Source organism: Lepidothrix coronata, unplaced genomic scaffold (genome assembly GCF_001604755.1).
Source record: "Lepidothrix coronata isolate B3197 unplaced genomic scaffold, Lepidothrix_coronata-1.0 Scaffold256, whole genome shotgun sequence".
Taxonomy (NCBI): Eukaryota; Metazoa; Chordata; class Aves; order Passeriformes; family Pipridae; genus Lepidothrix; species Lepidothrix coronata.
In genome coordinates this window covers 638,512-653,565 of record NW_016690436.1, presented here as the reverse complement: position 1 = coordinate 653,565, position 15,054 = coordinate 638,512, and the positions used below count along the sequence as shown (strand labels likewise).

Genomic DNA, 15,054 nt, shown 5'->3' with positions numbered 1-15,054 from the left:
AGTGGTACATGTTTCCAGAGAACAACAGGTTGTAGACTGGTTTTGAGGGCAGTCTTCCCTGGCAGCATGGATTGCTCTTCTATAAAGTCAGGTCTGCACTTGGATGCGCAGCGGGATGAAGCAGGATATGTAGGGCACGTTTTCAAACCAACAACCAAAGAAAACCAAAACCCAAACCCCCAAAAAACTCAGAAAAGGAGAGAGCAGCCTAATTTTGCTCTCACTGCTCTGAAGTATTCCATTTGTCAGCTGTTGTTGTGGAAGACCTGGCTGACCTGTCTTAAGGGCACTGCAGCCTCTAGTTCTGGACGGTGGTGCATGACCAGAAGGTTGCCTGCATCTGTGCAGGGCCATACTGGAGTCACTGGAAGGAACACATGGAGGTGTGGGGGAAGAGAAAACCAACATACATGTTTGTAATCTTTCCCAGCTTGCAGAGAGGCATATGGCTGCCAGAGTTCCCTCATCCCTCCTCTGTCCTGCTGTCACACAGAGGCTGTGAGCAGCAGTTTGCCTCAGATCCCTTGACCTTTAGTTCCCGTAAAATCCTCTGGATAATGTAGTCTAGAGTGCTCACAGCCACGATACAACTTTTATATATGTTCTCTCTAAGTATAGCAAGCAAAACTTGTCATTCCTTATTTTGCAAAAGAAAAAACCTCCTGAATTTCGTATAATCCTGGTGACAGTTTACAAAAGAAAGGAAAAACATTACCCAATGCCTAAATGGAAGGAAAGGCAATGCTGTGGTTAGTCGAACACTTTGTCATTCACAGGTTTCAGGGAATTTCAGGTGGCAGGCAGGAGTCGTGAGCCCGAGGTCCCTCCTGTGTGACGCCCCAGGTCTGTCCTGACAGCAGTGCTGGCCGGTGCTGACAGAGTACAGAGTAACTTCAGCTGGGATCTGTGGTACTGCTGTGTCCCTGGCTGCTGAGAGCAGGGAAGGAGGGCTCCATCTACTGCTGTGCAGGGAGAAGGCAAAAATAACCGGGATGGCATTCCTCCGCTGCACAGAAAAGCTACTGGGTACCATGGACTCCAGGTACATTTTTTTTTTTTTTCTTCTCCCTGTGGCTTTCAGAGCCCTCCACATCCAGTCTAGTTCCCTGCCTGGGACACTGTACAGCTCTGTAGCTGGAGACAATCCACACTTGGCCATCATGGCACAGCAGGCAGGGGGTTGCAGAAAGCAGCAGGAAAACAAAGTGACTTGTACATGCACAGAGAGAATTGGGAGCAGAACCAGAAACGAGTCCTGATTTCCAGTCCGTTTCTCTGACAGGATGGGGTTCATGCTCCAAAACGTGTTGAATGCAGAGAGTTCTTGGAGGGCTGCTGGAGCAGGGATGAGTTCTGGATAACACATAGTTCTGTGGCTTTTTGCTTGGTTTGCCACTGCTCTGTTTCTGAACTTCCTGTCCATGTACAGGCAGAGCTGTATTCTCTGTACGTGCGTGTGCACAGGCATTTCTGGGAGAACTGAGCCCTGCACAAGCCATAGGTCTCTCTTCTCCAAGCTCGGGGATGCAGAGAGGGGTGGGAGCTCTGAACCCATGGCCATGTGAGCGTTCTGCAAAGCATATTCAGGCCTCGATATTTCCCACTAAAATCCCACCCTCTGCTCTGCTGTTGTGCTGTAATAGTGGAGTGGGTTGTCCAAAGCAGCTGTGGCTGCCCCATCCCTGGAAGTGTTCGAGGCCAGGTTGGATGAGGCTTAGAGTAACCTGGCCTAGTGGAAAGTGTCCCCACTGATGGTTTGGGGTGGTGGACAAGATGATTTTTAAGGATCTCTTCCAGCCCAAACCAGTCTGTGATTCCATATTGAAAACTGAGAATTTTCCCCTGCCCTTTATCCTTGGATTCAGCTGAATTAAGCCCCACTGTGCTGGGTGAGATACTGTTAAATATCGCTGGTACTGCCCAGGTTGAATAGCTCCTGAAGGACAATGTGTACAGTGTGGGTCTAGAAAAACAGATTTCAGGATTTAGAATATGTGGAAAAGGTGCTAATGTTCCTCTGCTGGTAGTGAGAACACATTATTCGGTGCTTGCAAGGCACATCAGAAGTGTCTGGATCCTTAGGCTTCCACAAAAAGCTTCACTGATAGTTCTGCACTTGATGGCAGAAAGAGTTTGTGCTTATGTTACTTGACTGCGAGAGCTTGTCTCGAGTTATGTGAACAGATGTTTCAGATTTGAGTTCAGTCTGGCAGAAAAGGGAGAACAGTATAGTCCCCAGCATTTCCCATCTTTTGCCTGGGAAAAAAAAAATCAGCAGTGATTTTCTTTTTTTTTTTTTTTTTTTTTGCTGGATTTTACCTTACCATGAAACTGAAATGCAAACTCCTGGAAAGGAGGAGATATTCACTTTTATTCAGCCCACTACTTCTCGTTCACACCTGTTTGCTCAGCTGCCTTTTACTTCTCCGTGTTTTCACCTGTAGAGCTGCAGTTATCTCTGATAAACATCACAAGCCCCCCAAGTCCCCCTCTCAGAAGACATGGTCTGCTTTCCACATCTTGGTGTGTGTTACACAGCCAGGCAGCCCTTCGTGTAGCAGCTGGTGTGCTGCAGCAAGAGGAACAGCAAAAGAAACTAAAGTAAAATACTTCTCCTGACACAGCTGTCAACAATTACACTGTGTGAGGCTTCACTGGCAGAGGTTAGAGAGAAGCCCAGAGAAATCTGAAACAGCTTTCAAAAGAAAGCACTGAAAATATGTGCCAGAGACCAAGGAATAGATTGCAGATGGCAAATATACGTCTCCACGGACTGTCAGGGAAGAATTTGGTTTGACAATGGCTGTGATCTACCATGTTGCTGCTGGATCAGACTGAGAGCAGCAATATACAGAAATAATTAAGTCAGATAAGCGGGCCCCATACAGATTTTTTTTGGAGAGTTCACCCATATATTCAATGGACAGATCCCACAGACTGCTGGGAGGTGGAGGACCCTCCACCCTTGCTGACATTGCTGTGTTGTGATGCTGACAATAGGCTGGCATCCTGTTGTCAGTAAACCCTAGGGACCTGTTTTAAGGCAGAAGATGTTGTTGTCGCTCCCAGTCTGGGACAGGGCAGCGAAATGCTCTGTTGAGGCTGGAGAGCAGTGAATGGTGACAGTGGAATGAATGACATGTTGAAAAGTGCCCTTGGCATGTCGCTGCAGAGCTGGAGAAGATCAGATCTGCTGTGAGCAGTTAATGAAGAGATAAAAAGCGAGGGGAGTGCTTGCACCCAGCACCGGGAGCGTGCGGGGCGCTGGGGACTGCGGGCACAGGCTGGCCCACCCCATCGCCGGGGGAATGAATCCTCTTGGTTGGGGTTTAGCCAGTGACCCTGGTGGCTGAGCTGCTGGCTGAACGTGGCCACGAACAGCTTCTCAGAGGCCATGAAATCTCTGGAACTGGAGGAAGCAGAGCTGAACATCTGTGTGTGCTCCCCGGGACTACTGCGGCCAGTGTGGCAGAGCTGTCCCCATCCTCAGGCCAACCTGGCCTCAGTTGGGAGCTCTCTCGGCAGTGAAGGAGCACAGAAGGAGTCAGTTGATTGTAGGCCTTCGTTTATGTGGCATCAGGGTCGTGCTGTAGGCAGTCTGTGGAAGTTTGCTGTTGTTGCAGCAGTGTTTGTATCTTAGTCCCTCAGCTTCCCAGGGCTTTCAGCACTGTGCAACGTGAGGAGTAGCTTGCCTTTTCCTTGGTCACCCCTTTCTTTCACAAAGCACCTGCTGGATTCTCCCAAATTAATAATTTATTCAACTCTCTCACACTGCAGCCTAAACCTTGCCCATGGTGATGCAGCCCACTAACAACAGCAGGTTTGAATAAGGCTGAAAGTTCCCCAGGTGCTGGGAGAAGATTCTGGAATTGTCCCCATTGCTGTGCCTGGAGGAGAGCTCGAGGGTGGTAGGAGATGGGGATCCGTGGGGCGCAGTGAGCATGTATGAAGTCGCATCTGAAATAGCTGAACTGTAATGTTTTCTCTTGAAAGAAGTGCTGAGAGAGGCCACAGATGCTTCCTTTCTGTGACTCAGAAACTTGCAAATCTTCTTTGATTCACACCTTATAAGTAAAATTAGCCTGTGCCTCACTGTTGCCAAACATTTTCAAAGCAAAGATACTTGTACAAAGGAATTCAGCAACAGAAATGGAATTTGCTCGTGGATCAGATTACTGTTATTTCTGACTGGGAGCAGCACCAGAAATACTTGCAAGGATTTCCACTTTGCCTTTGGAAAGGTGTGCATGTTGTTGCCAGAAAAGTAGCTATTTGGGAGGATAATTCACATATGTTAGGGGACAGGGAGAGGGATGAGACCCATGAGGCCGCCGCAGTCATGAGTACAAGTGTTCAGCTTCACGCTGTAACGTTCAGTCACTTTGGAACAGGGATCTTCAGCTGTTGCTGTCAGAAATGTTGTGACATGAGCTGCAATTGCTGCTGCTCAGATGATGTTTTTAGTCCAAGGTCTGAGCTTTCACTCAGTGTGGTTCTTGATGCTGCTTGTCCCAGGATCTCGGCATCCCACAGAGCTGTCGGACATCTTCCCGCACGTGGGGACTCTGCAGACAGGACCTAATGAAAGGAAGGATTTTCTTGGCATTTAAATTTGTCACATCATTTGTCACAATCATTTGTCACACTGTTGACTGTGATGTTACCTTGAAACATGAACTTACCATCAGTTGGGAGCATTGGCCAAAAAAATCTAGTATTTAAAATCCATGCTGGTCAGGGTCTATATTTTGCAGACAGCTGTAAGCAAGGCCTCAGTCCCTGTGATGATGTTCTCCTTGAGGATGGAGCTTGATCCATCCATGGAGCTGGGCTTGAAGGCCAGTGGACCCAGGCAGCCCTCAGAGGGGGGTTCCAGGCCCCCAAGCCTGTCTGCCCACTGGCAGCAACAGCAGAATGTCACAGTCCCCTCTGAATGCCAGGATGGAGCAGATGTCCCCAACATTGTCAGCTCCCTGGGGTAGGCAATGACAGCCGTGACCTGTGGGCTTGGAATTCAGAAACCTGATTGCTCGTAGTCTACAGGGGGGAGTTTTAGAATAAAACCACAGGGCTCTGATCGTACCCCGAAATGGTGATGTAAATGGTGGAAGGAACAGATGTCTGTAGTATACTATAGAGGTATGGAGTGTGTGTAGTATAATACATATAATACACATTTCTATTCCTGGCAAACTGATAGTTTAAAGCAAATGAGTAAAAAAGGATTTTACTTAAGAGAAAGTTAGGCATGTTACATTGGAAATAGGACTGGTTATATTACTTTACCCCCAAATAATATGCTTGATATCTCTGGGTGTGAAGAGAAATCTTGCTAAGCAATGACGCATTTTTGTGTTCATCCTGGCCATGTTTGTTCCTTCTGCTGAATGGACTGTGCACAGAGAAGTGTCTCCAAAGAGTGAATTTTTTGGCCCTTTGGAAATGTATGAACGGGACAGCACCATATGGACTTGGCATGCCCCAGGGATGGCTGTGGGAGCCTGGGAACATTCCGTGCCTGCAGCAAGTGTAGGAAGAAGGAAGGAGGAGAGCGGAACGAGAGGCTGCAGGGAGCTGTGTGGGGATGGCACTGAGCAACATGGCTGCACTGGCAGGGCCCAGCCATGACCAGGTCTCCATCACAACTGAGGTGAGAAACAGGCCTTGTACCATGCCCCTTCCTGCCTCATGGGTCACAGCAGAACTGGGAGATTCCTGTGAAGGGCCACGGTCAACGTCTGGAGCAGAGGCTGCAGGTAAAATTGCTGTCCAGAGCAAAAACAAGGCAAGTGCTGAAGGAAGGGATGGAAGAGAGGCTGGCTTTGTAAGCTCAGTGCTATCAGCAATCAGAGGCTTCAGTTGTGTGTAGAGGTGGGAGCATGCCATGGCTTTTCAAAATGTACCACCATGAGGTGATGTATTTATGGCTCAGAAACTCCAAATGTTGTACTGAACAATGAATTAAAGATGAAACCATAGAGCTCTTGCACAAACTGCAGGTGAGCACAGAGCAGGTGTGCTCATCACAGGCATAGAGAGCCTGCAAGAGGTGCACACAGCCATATCCTGCACAGCAAGTCTGCAGCATATTTCTCTGAGGCAGAGCAATTGTTGCTTCATTGCCCTGACTTGCAGCTGTAATGGCACCACGTTGGGTCTCTCATTCTGGATCTTAGAGAAAAACACCCTCAACTTGTAAATAACACATAGAGTTAAATAGGGTGTGTTTTCTGCTGCCCCAAGTGTGTGGTGCATCTCAGGGAGGTCAAGGGAAAGGTTCACATGACTTTCAGCAGGTGTTGTTGCCCACCTTATGTTCTGATTCACTTGCAAGATGTGCTCATTAGAGGCCGGGCTTGTGTCCCACTCTGGCAGCCTGAGCTGGTGTTGAGCATTTGATGCTTTCACTCCCTGACTTGTTAACATAGGCATCTCCTTTTGCTCAGAACAGCAGCAGCACCAGCCTGACATCACCGACAGAGGTACCTGCACAAAGGACCAGGTAATGCCACGCCACTGCCCCTCCTGGTTTCTGAAGAGCTGTGTCTTGTGTTCATGCACTGGTGATGGTTAGTGATGGTTCCTGTGCCCTGGCATTGAATATCACATCCCATTTTTGTGAAATGATGCTGATTTGCAGGCACAAGATCTCTTCAGATCTGTGCCTACCCCAGTAACCACTGTGAACAGCACAAGCCCTGGCAGAGGTGCCAGAATCCCCCTGTTTGCGAGGTATGCCAAGCTAGCAGGGCTCCTACTTGTGGAGCAGGAAGAAGCATGAATGGGAGTGGATTGTAGAATTATTTCAGTCAAGAAAATTCAGGGATGTTAATTGCTGAACTGTCATCAATTTCAGTGACTGCAGAGCACAATTAGCCTCTAATTTTAGTTTCATGCTAATACCGTTGTCAGTTCTCTCTGTGCAGCAGGTGATGTGGTTTTAGATGTGTCTCTGCAACTGCTTTGTGCAGGGAGTTAGTTCCTAGAACCTGACACCCAGCAGGGGAATCAGGCCAGTGTTTGGAAATGCTTTGAAAGGCCCTGGGGTTTTTATATGATTTGTTTTACTGCTGTCCCACTGCTGTCACTCCATGACCCACACGGGCACCAGCACAGTTTTCCCTCAGCTGATGCCCTACTTGGCAAAAGATAAAGCTCAGCACAGTCCTGTTGGGGCACGCTGGCTCAGAACTGAAGTGGGAGGCTGCTCATGGCAGGGTGCTGTAGCCATGGGCCGCTCCAGTCCCATACCTGTGAGCAGCGAGGAAGGACTGGGGTGTCCCTCAGGCAGTGGCCTCCTGTGGCTCTCTGCTGTGTGTCCCTGGGACATGCCAGGAAGGAGGGTCAGCTCTGTCCCACTGCTGCTGGCATGGTCCCAGTGCAGCTGGCTGCTCTCCTGGCTGTGCTGTGCTGTGCTCCAGGCCCAGCCTGCCCAGAGCCACCGGCACTGCCGAGGGCAGGAATTCCCACTGCCACTATTTTGTGCATCCTTCTGCTCACAGGTGTCCCCGTGTTATCCCTCATGGATCTTGAACTGGTGTAAAAGTGGTGCCTAGTGGGGTAGCCTGGGCCCTCTGGAAACACCTGGGCACAGTTGAGTTTGGAGCACAGTGGGGAGGTTGGTTCTTTTCTGGAAGATACCAAACACGTAGATGGGAGCATGTGGGAGTTGAATGCCAGCATTCCTGCCAGGAGCTCAGCACCTCCATCCATCGGACCCATGGGGTGGAAAAAATGTCCATAGAACATAGAAGTTTGTTTAAACATGTATTTGATGTTAGTGAGTGGACCCACAGCAGAGGTTTTTCTGACTTTGAAGCCGTTTGCTGGCATAGAGCAGCTGAGCTTTATTTGCAGATAATTGTTCTCCAGTGCATTTGAAGGTGGGAACATAGTGACATGTTAGCTGTTGACATGGTCTGGGCTTCCCTGTTGCACTCTCAGCCATCCTGGAGGATGCACAGAGGCTGGAGGATGTCAGGAATGCCATAACAGGTTTTCCACAAAGACAGCAGAACTTTGTGAAGCTTCAGAGACCTCCACTGGCTCATGCTGCTTCTGAGACGTCCAAGACGATGGTCACTTATAAGTCCTTACAGCTCCTTATTGAAAGTCTGAAGGCTGTTTTCCAACAGAAAAACCTTTTCTGGCATTATTTGTGCTGGAGTGACCTTCAAACTGCTGCTAAAAATTGACAGCAGAGTAGATATGACAGCCCTGTCAAGGAATGGATAATCTCCCATCTTTAAATACACTTTCTATTTATGTTGGCCAGGTACAGACTTCTCAGGATTTTGCCTGCTATCCCAGACTAACACTTCAGAAGTGCCACCAAGAAAACTTCTCTGCAAATCTCTTTCTATTTCAAAACTTCTTAACTGAATAATGTGAGTGGCCAGATACATTCCTGCCTGTTGAAGCTCACAATAGAAGAATGTTCAAAAGGAAAAGGAAAATATTTGGAAAGTATTTTTTTTACTATCACGCAGACCTGGAAATTGTATCAGCTGAGGAGATACACCAGTTGTTCCTTCAGCTACATTTTTTGTGGTTAGTTTATTTTTCATGTTTATCAGAATGTTTCAGTTCATACCTGAGGCACCTCAATCTCTGCAAGTGTTGGGTTCCCCCAGAAGGGGCCAGAGGCTCTGTGTGCCCCCAGATTGGCCAGCAGACATCTGCCTTGTGTTAGGGGAAACATGATCTTCCTGCCAGCTCGGACCCACGGGTGGGGATGGGAACACTGTGAAAACCTCTGCTTAAACACACACAGAACCCAGTGTTTCAGGATAAATAAGCAAAATATACAAAGAAATAAGTTGCCTCCATTTTATCAGCAAAAAAGATGAGCATTTTTCAGGAAAAGAATGATGTTGTTCCACACCCTTTTGTAGAAGCTGCTGGGGATGCTGGATTGGTCTCTATCCATGGGGTCCAGGCCACAAAGGGATGGTGGAGACTGCCTTGGCTTTACCATCTGACTCCAGATCTGGCTTCTGGATTTCTCTGCCAGTACAATCACCAGGGCCTAGCTGGAGTTAATTGAATTAAATGGGACACTTGCCAGGGACACCAGTTATCTCTTGCAGTCATTAGCACAAGAACGGTGTAAGGATTAGCTCTTGTTTGCTGTCTCAGGTGTTAGTGGCAATATACCAGCTGACAAGTTAAGGTCTTGTCAGCAGCAGCACGTTCTGGAAGAGGCAGGAGCTTCTCTGGCTGATAACACACATATCAGTGTTTAAAAACGCAAGTATTCCTCACTTCAAATAGTTTAATGAGTTTCATTTCTTCTCTCTTTTCAGCTGGCAACCTGCCCTGCAATTTCCAGGGACAGCAAACCTGTGAGACAGGTGCACTCACTGTGTGACTGAGGATGCTCTCCAGCCCTGCCGTGCCAGGGGAGCGGGGCCGTGTGTGGGGTGAGTGACAGGGGAGTCACATGAACTCTGCAGTGGGAGAGGGAGGAGCTGGACTTTTGGAATCTGAAGGATATTGCTCTGATAAATAATGAACAGATTTAGCTACTGCAGGAAAGTGTGGGGATTTGTGGTTTGCTGTTTTGGATGAGAAGTCCTGGTCTCGAAGGTCTGTACGATTACTGAGGAAGCAATGGGCACGTGCCCGTGTCGCACCCACAGCAGTGCCCATGTCCTGTCTGCAGTGGTGCCCATGCCCATATCCCATCTGTGGCAGTGCCCACAACCCATGTCCCACTCGAAGCAGTGCCTGCTCTTGGTGGGCCACATGAAGTGCTGCTGCTTTCTGGGACTGGGGAGCAGTAATGAACAAATAGAACTGAAGATGAAGTGCTGGGGAGCACTAATGAACAAGAGGTCCCGCCAGAGCCAGAGGAGCTGTGGCTGATCTGGGCTGGACTGGGTCCACAGTGGGTGAGAACAGCTGGGGCAGTTCCACAGCAAAGCTCAATCTTCTGGCTTTTTGGCTTCTTCATGGATTCATTCTCCCATGACCCACTTGTTACGGGCAGGCTCTGTGGTGACCCCTCCAGACTCTGAGTACTGGGAAAGGCCCTTTGCTTGGGACAGTAATTTTAAATTCTCTTTGAGGGGCCTTAAAAAGTGCTGAACTTTCAAGTTAAATTCTTGTGATTGAATATTTATTGTTGAACTCAGCATGAAATGTAGAACAAAGCCTAAATCTAGGAGGGATGCTCTGGACCTTGGTGCAAATGCTGACAGCATTTTTAATATGTACTGTATTTTAGTGGTGAATGCTTAAAATTATTCTGGTGTTTTGTGTCCTCAGCTGTTTCTCTCTCTACTGTGGTTAGCCTTAGAGTCTGCACTGGAATGAGTAACACATTAGTACAGGGATTTTGTGGCAGTGCCGTGGAGTCAGAGCCCCGTTACGGCCCTGTCGTACGTCAGAAGAACGGCTGACGAGTTCCTTGGTGCTCACACGACTATAACAGGGTCGACTGTCACCTGGGTGGAGCCTGCCTGTCCAGGATCACCAATCTGAGCCTATTCTGTCATTGGAAAATTGTTCATTCTCATGGGTACGTCAGAATTAATGTTGTGTGGCGGTGGGAGCGCGGTTCAGTGCAGGGTCAGCGCGGTGCTGACGGGCAGTCTGGGGCTGCCAGCCATGACCTTGGCCCAGCCTGCTGGGGCCAGTGCCAGTGCCAGTGCCGAGGCACAGCTGTTAATAGCTCCTATACTCTGCAGTAGTATCAAGCAATATCAATATTCAGGACTTGGGCAAATCCAAAACCCCACAAAATGCCTTTTGTATTGTTTGACAAAATCACATTAGTGTTTCTTTCATGTAAAATATCCACAGGGTTTTGCTGCTTCCAAAGACAAATGCATTCCAAGTGGTAACTGCAGTAACTAGTAAAGAGAATTATAACTGCTACTGACAGAAAAAATGCTGTAATGATATAATACAAGAAATAGCCTTCATTAGTGTCAAAATGAGGCAGATGTGAAACATTATGCTGATATTTCCTCAGGGGTAGCACTTAAGTAGTTCTTTGCTTGCAGAAAGGTATCACAAAAGGTTTGGATCAGAGTAAGTCAGCTGGAGTTTATCAGAGTTGAGAAATATGGCACAGAGAGAGCCTTAAAAGGTGCTCTTTGTCCCCAGACCCTTCAGTGTCCTGAGGGGATGCTGAAACATGAGCTGCTTGTACTAAGGGAAAAGCAAGAATGTTCAGCTGGGGGTGTTAGAGGAGAGGCACGTACCCCACCACCCCTGTATGATGGGCACAGCCAGAGGCTCCGGGTTTTGCAGTGCAAGAGGATGTCAAGGCACTTCCCATACTTGTACAGAAGTATCCCTTAAAGGGGCTCTGTTCCCAGCTGCAGTGCCTGCTTTGCCTGGGGAGCACAGCTCAGAGGTGGTTCCTTATGCTGTCACACTGAGCTGCTCACGTTGGCGGATTCTTTTCTAAGAGGAGGTGTCAGATTGTCTAGCCAGCTGAAGGAATCCAGTTGGCAGGAGAGTGACTTAATAAGTCACTGAGAATTTTAAAAACACTGTGGTTCTTTGTTTAACAGCCAGATTCTACAAAATTAGCGCCAGCTCTGAGATGATTTCTCTCATCACCCTCCCTGTTGTGTCCCCTGCTGTCCTGCATGTCTCTGCCTGCCCTCACTACCTTGTGTTGTCTGGTACAGATGGGTGCTGGGGTCACTCTGCCCATCCCCTGCAGGGATCATGCCAAGGTCCCTGTGTGCCCATGAGAGTCCAAGACCAGGTGGCCGAGGAGGATGAGCAGCCTGGTGCCTGGTGCTCCTGCCCACTGTGTGTGCTCCTGCAGGGACTTCCTTCTTCTGGGAGGGAGAGTCTGAAATAACCCCCTGTGGGAATGTGGGACTTGTGTGGGCAGGTGGCAGAGGTCTGTCTGCTTATGGACACAGGCGGGCAGGGAGACCCCACATCCCCCCCAGCGCCCTGCAGACCTTACCCAGGGCAGTTTTGGAAAGGGATGAGTTCAGCCACCAAGAAACAAGGAGCTTTGGCCACTTGTCACTGTCACACTCAACCACTGGGGACTTCTAAGTCCAGGTATGACCAGTCTTCGCGAGGGAAGATTTGGGAAAGGTCATTAACCCTTCGAGCCTGCGCAGTGGATTTTTTAGGTGAGACCCAGCGTGCGCTGAACTGAGCCCACCCTTTAATCCTGAGGTTCATCTGCTGGGGCCGAGCAAGCTTGGACAGTGGCAGTGAGGGTCTCAGGACGTAGGTTTGTTTAGAGTGACCTTCTCTAAGTCCAGTGGGAGTTTAAAACACTCAGAGCCTGCAAACACCTTTGCAAGGAAAGAGGAACTCTGTGCTATAGCCCTAAACCTGCTCCACAGCTGCTCCTTGCTCCCAGGAAAGTGCCTTTTCCTTGCTTTTTTTCTGGTCTCTTTTTTTCCTTTTCCTCTCTGTTGAGATGGATGAGGACAGGAGCTGACTGCCTGTACTGCTGCCTGTCCCTGGTAGGGGTAGGGCGACTCTTCCACTGCTCAGAGGTGCTGCTGAACCTCTTCTCTCTGCCTTTGCAGGGTGCTGTTCCCCTGTGCACTGACCAGGGCTGAGTTTGGACATTTCACATCCCCCCAGCCCTGAAGTGTTTTTCCAAAGATATTTCTTCCCTTCTCTTCACCTGTGCTCCTCTTCATACCTTTCCAGCTTTAAGAAAAGCATCCCTAATGGTTAGTGGACACCTCCATAGTGGGGAACATCACTTTGATCTGTGTTAGTGACACCACAGGGTTTGCTCCCAGCATGTCCTGCAAGGAGAGGGCTCAGAGTCAGCCCCAGATCTCCCAGCAATCTCCCTCCACTGGCTTTCCTTCCCATGGTGTGTGTCAGACACCAGTGCGGCAACACCATTCCAGGAGGGACCCTCTCATGGCCGGCAGCTCCCGAAGCCCTCGGGGCCGAGCTGCCCACAAGGTGCTGTTGGAGGAGTGTCCCAGGGGTGCTCTGGGGAAGGTGGGGAGCCCTCCCTGCTCCCTGGGAGGTGAGATGGCTCCGTGGTACCACTCGGCTCTGTCCGAGTCTGGCAGCGGGGCTGCTGTGGTTTGGCTCTGTCATCCACAAACCCGTCGCTTTCTTTTTCAAATGTACCTTCATAACCTCAAGCAAACGCAGATGTGACTGAAATTCTAGGCAAAGTGCACTACAAATGTTACCCCTTCCCTTCTTTTCTACCTTCTGCCATTTGATTTATTATTTCCTTTCCCTTTCAGGTCTGCTGTTTTCTAGTTGGAGTGATTTTTATAGCCTGTATTATAAGGAAACCCACACGTGAGGAAAGGAAGAAGGAATTAAATGGAAAACAAACCACAGGCCCAGCCATTAATCCTTCTGGGGAAAGAAGGGCCTGGCCTGGATTCTTCAGCATCCAACCCACTGTGGGACACACCAGGTGAAAGTCGTCAACAGGTACTGAAACAAAGAGGGAGTGAAGATTAAATGGGGACTTGATGGGCTCAATATAGACAATTCTACCCCTCTGCAGTGACTTCCAGAAATGGGGGGGATTCTGCAGCCAGTGTGATTTGGCCAATACCCAAAATATAACACAGAGATTTGACAGTAGGGATTGCAGATAGAAAATGTAGCATTCTCTGGCACAGCTGTCATATTATACTAAGCCAGTTACTTCCCTTTAATCCTAATTAATACTCTCTCTTTCCAGTCTGAGCTGAGTCTCTGGTCAGCCATCGTTCTGGGGGATCTGCTGCTGCTCTCCCACTGGAGCCTGTTCCTTTGTGCTCTTTCCATGAGGAGCAGCCAAAATCATGAATTAAACATTGCTGATATTAAAGAGGACTCCTGGCATCTGCCCCAAATGGAGAAATCAACGTGTCATTCATTAAAGATATCCACACTTGTACAGGGAACACGTGTTTGCCAGATGGTGCCAGTTCAGGATTCCCAGAGGGAGCAGGAGAGGTCCATCCCTGCTGAATGCCAGAGCCACCCCAGTCCCAGGGTCCCCCAAGGATCTTCACTCCTCTCCCTGCAGCCTGGCAGAGATGCCCCTGGGCCTCTCCCAGCTGAAGCTGTGTTGTGACCCCAGACTGCCAAGGAAAGTACAAAATTGATGTATCCTGGGGGAGGGAGGCAGGGGTGTGGGCTGAGATCTGGTGTCTCAAGACCATTCTTTAGACAGTGCTGATCCAGACTGTCTTATTCCCAGCATTTTTCAAATTGTGTTATTTCCTACAGTTTGCAACTACACACAGTAGTCAGAGGTTATGACACGTGGCTGACTTTAAAGGACACTGTCTGTAACAAGTGCTATGTACATATTCTATAAATGTTGTTATACCCTGTATTTTATAGCTTTAGACTGCAATAAATGGGGACAAACTATGTGCTTGTAGTGTGAATGGAATGGTTTGGTCTGTGTTTTTTTCTAATTGTAGAATTTCATATTTATTCAAAGTAGATCTCCGTGTGCAGGTTATGAAGTATTTCCTTCCAAACACAAGATACTTGCAGTTTGAGTGGATCTTGACTTGCATCAAGGAATCAAAGCAGGCACAAGGAGAAGCAAGTACAATATGTCAGACAGTGGGTCTTTAACTGTGCAAAAAGGAGCAGCACATCAGAAGGTGTCATTATTTCTGTTCCTCACTGCTGGGCACAGTGAGCCCGGAGCAGGGAGTGGGGCTGTGTGGGGCTGGGGAGCTCCAAGGCAGCACAGCAGGTTGGTGCGAGGCTCGTGTGCTGCTGTGCTGGAGGAGTGTGGGAGGATGAGGGGGCCACATCCCAGAGCCCCCCTGGGGATGGAGCCCGCAGGGATTTGTGTCCAGCTGGGCAGAGCACCGTGGGATGCCCTGCTGAGCTCTTGGTGGGCAGTGCTGGCACCAGGCACAGTGCTGGGCTCTGCTGAGGGTGCAGCTCTGGGGATTGGCACCAGCATTGCACAACAATCTCTTTCTCAAATAGATCTGTCACTTTTTATATTTTCCTTAATTAAAATTCCAGCTGCTCGTGTCTCCTTACGCACCACTCTGCACGTGTGTCTGACCACAGCCCTGTCAGTGTTGTGCCGTGGCTGTGTCACAGCCCTGGGATGCTCAC

General features: G+C 49.0%; 1 long non-coding RNA gene across 20 annotated transcripts in view; it reads left to right on the top strand.

The window, feature by feature from the left end:
* The window catches only part of LOC108507438, a 43,941-nt gene extending 29,601 nt beyond the window's left edge, over positions 1-14,340 (top strand). For 10 of the 20 annotated variants that reach the window (XR_001878116.1, XR_001878129.1, XR_001878131.1 and 7 more), the window contains 3 exons: positions 9,306-9,422; positions 13,209-13,404; positions 13,661-14,340. This is a non-coding gene — a long non-coding RNA (uncharacterized LOC108507438). Of the gene's footprint in view, positions 1-776; positions 1,043-5,402; positions 5,651-6,446; positions 6,503-8,275; positions 8,551-9,305; positions 9,423-13,208; positions 13,405-13,660 lie in introns of all 20 variants that reach the window. The other 10 variants (XR_001878118.1, XR_001878117.1, XR_001878123.1 and 7 more) reach the window with 10 other exon arrangements.
* The last annotated feature ends 714 nt before the right edge of the window (positions 14,341-15,054 follow it).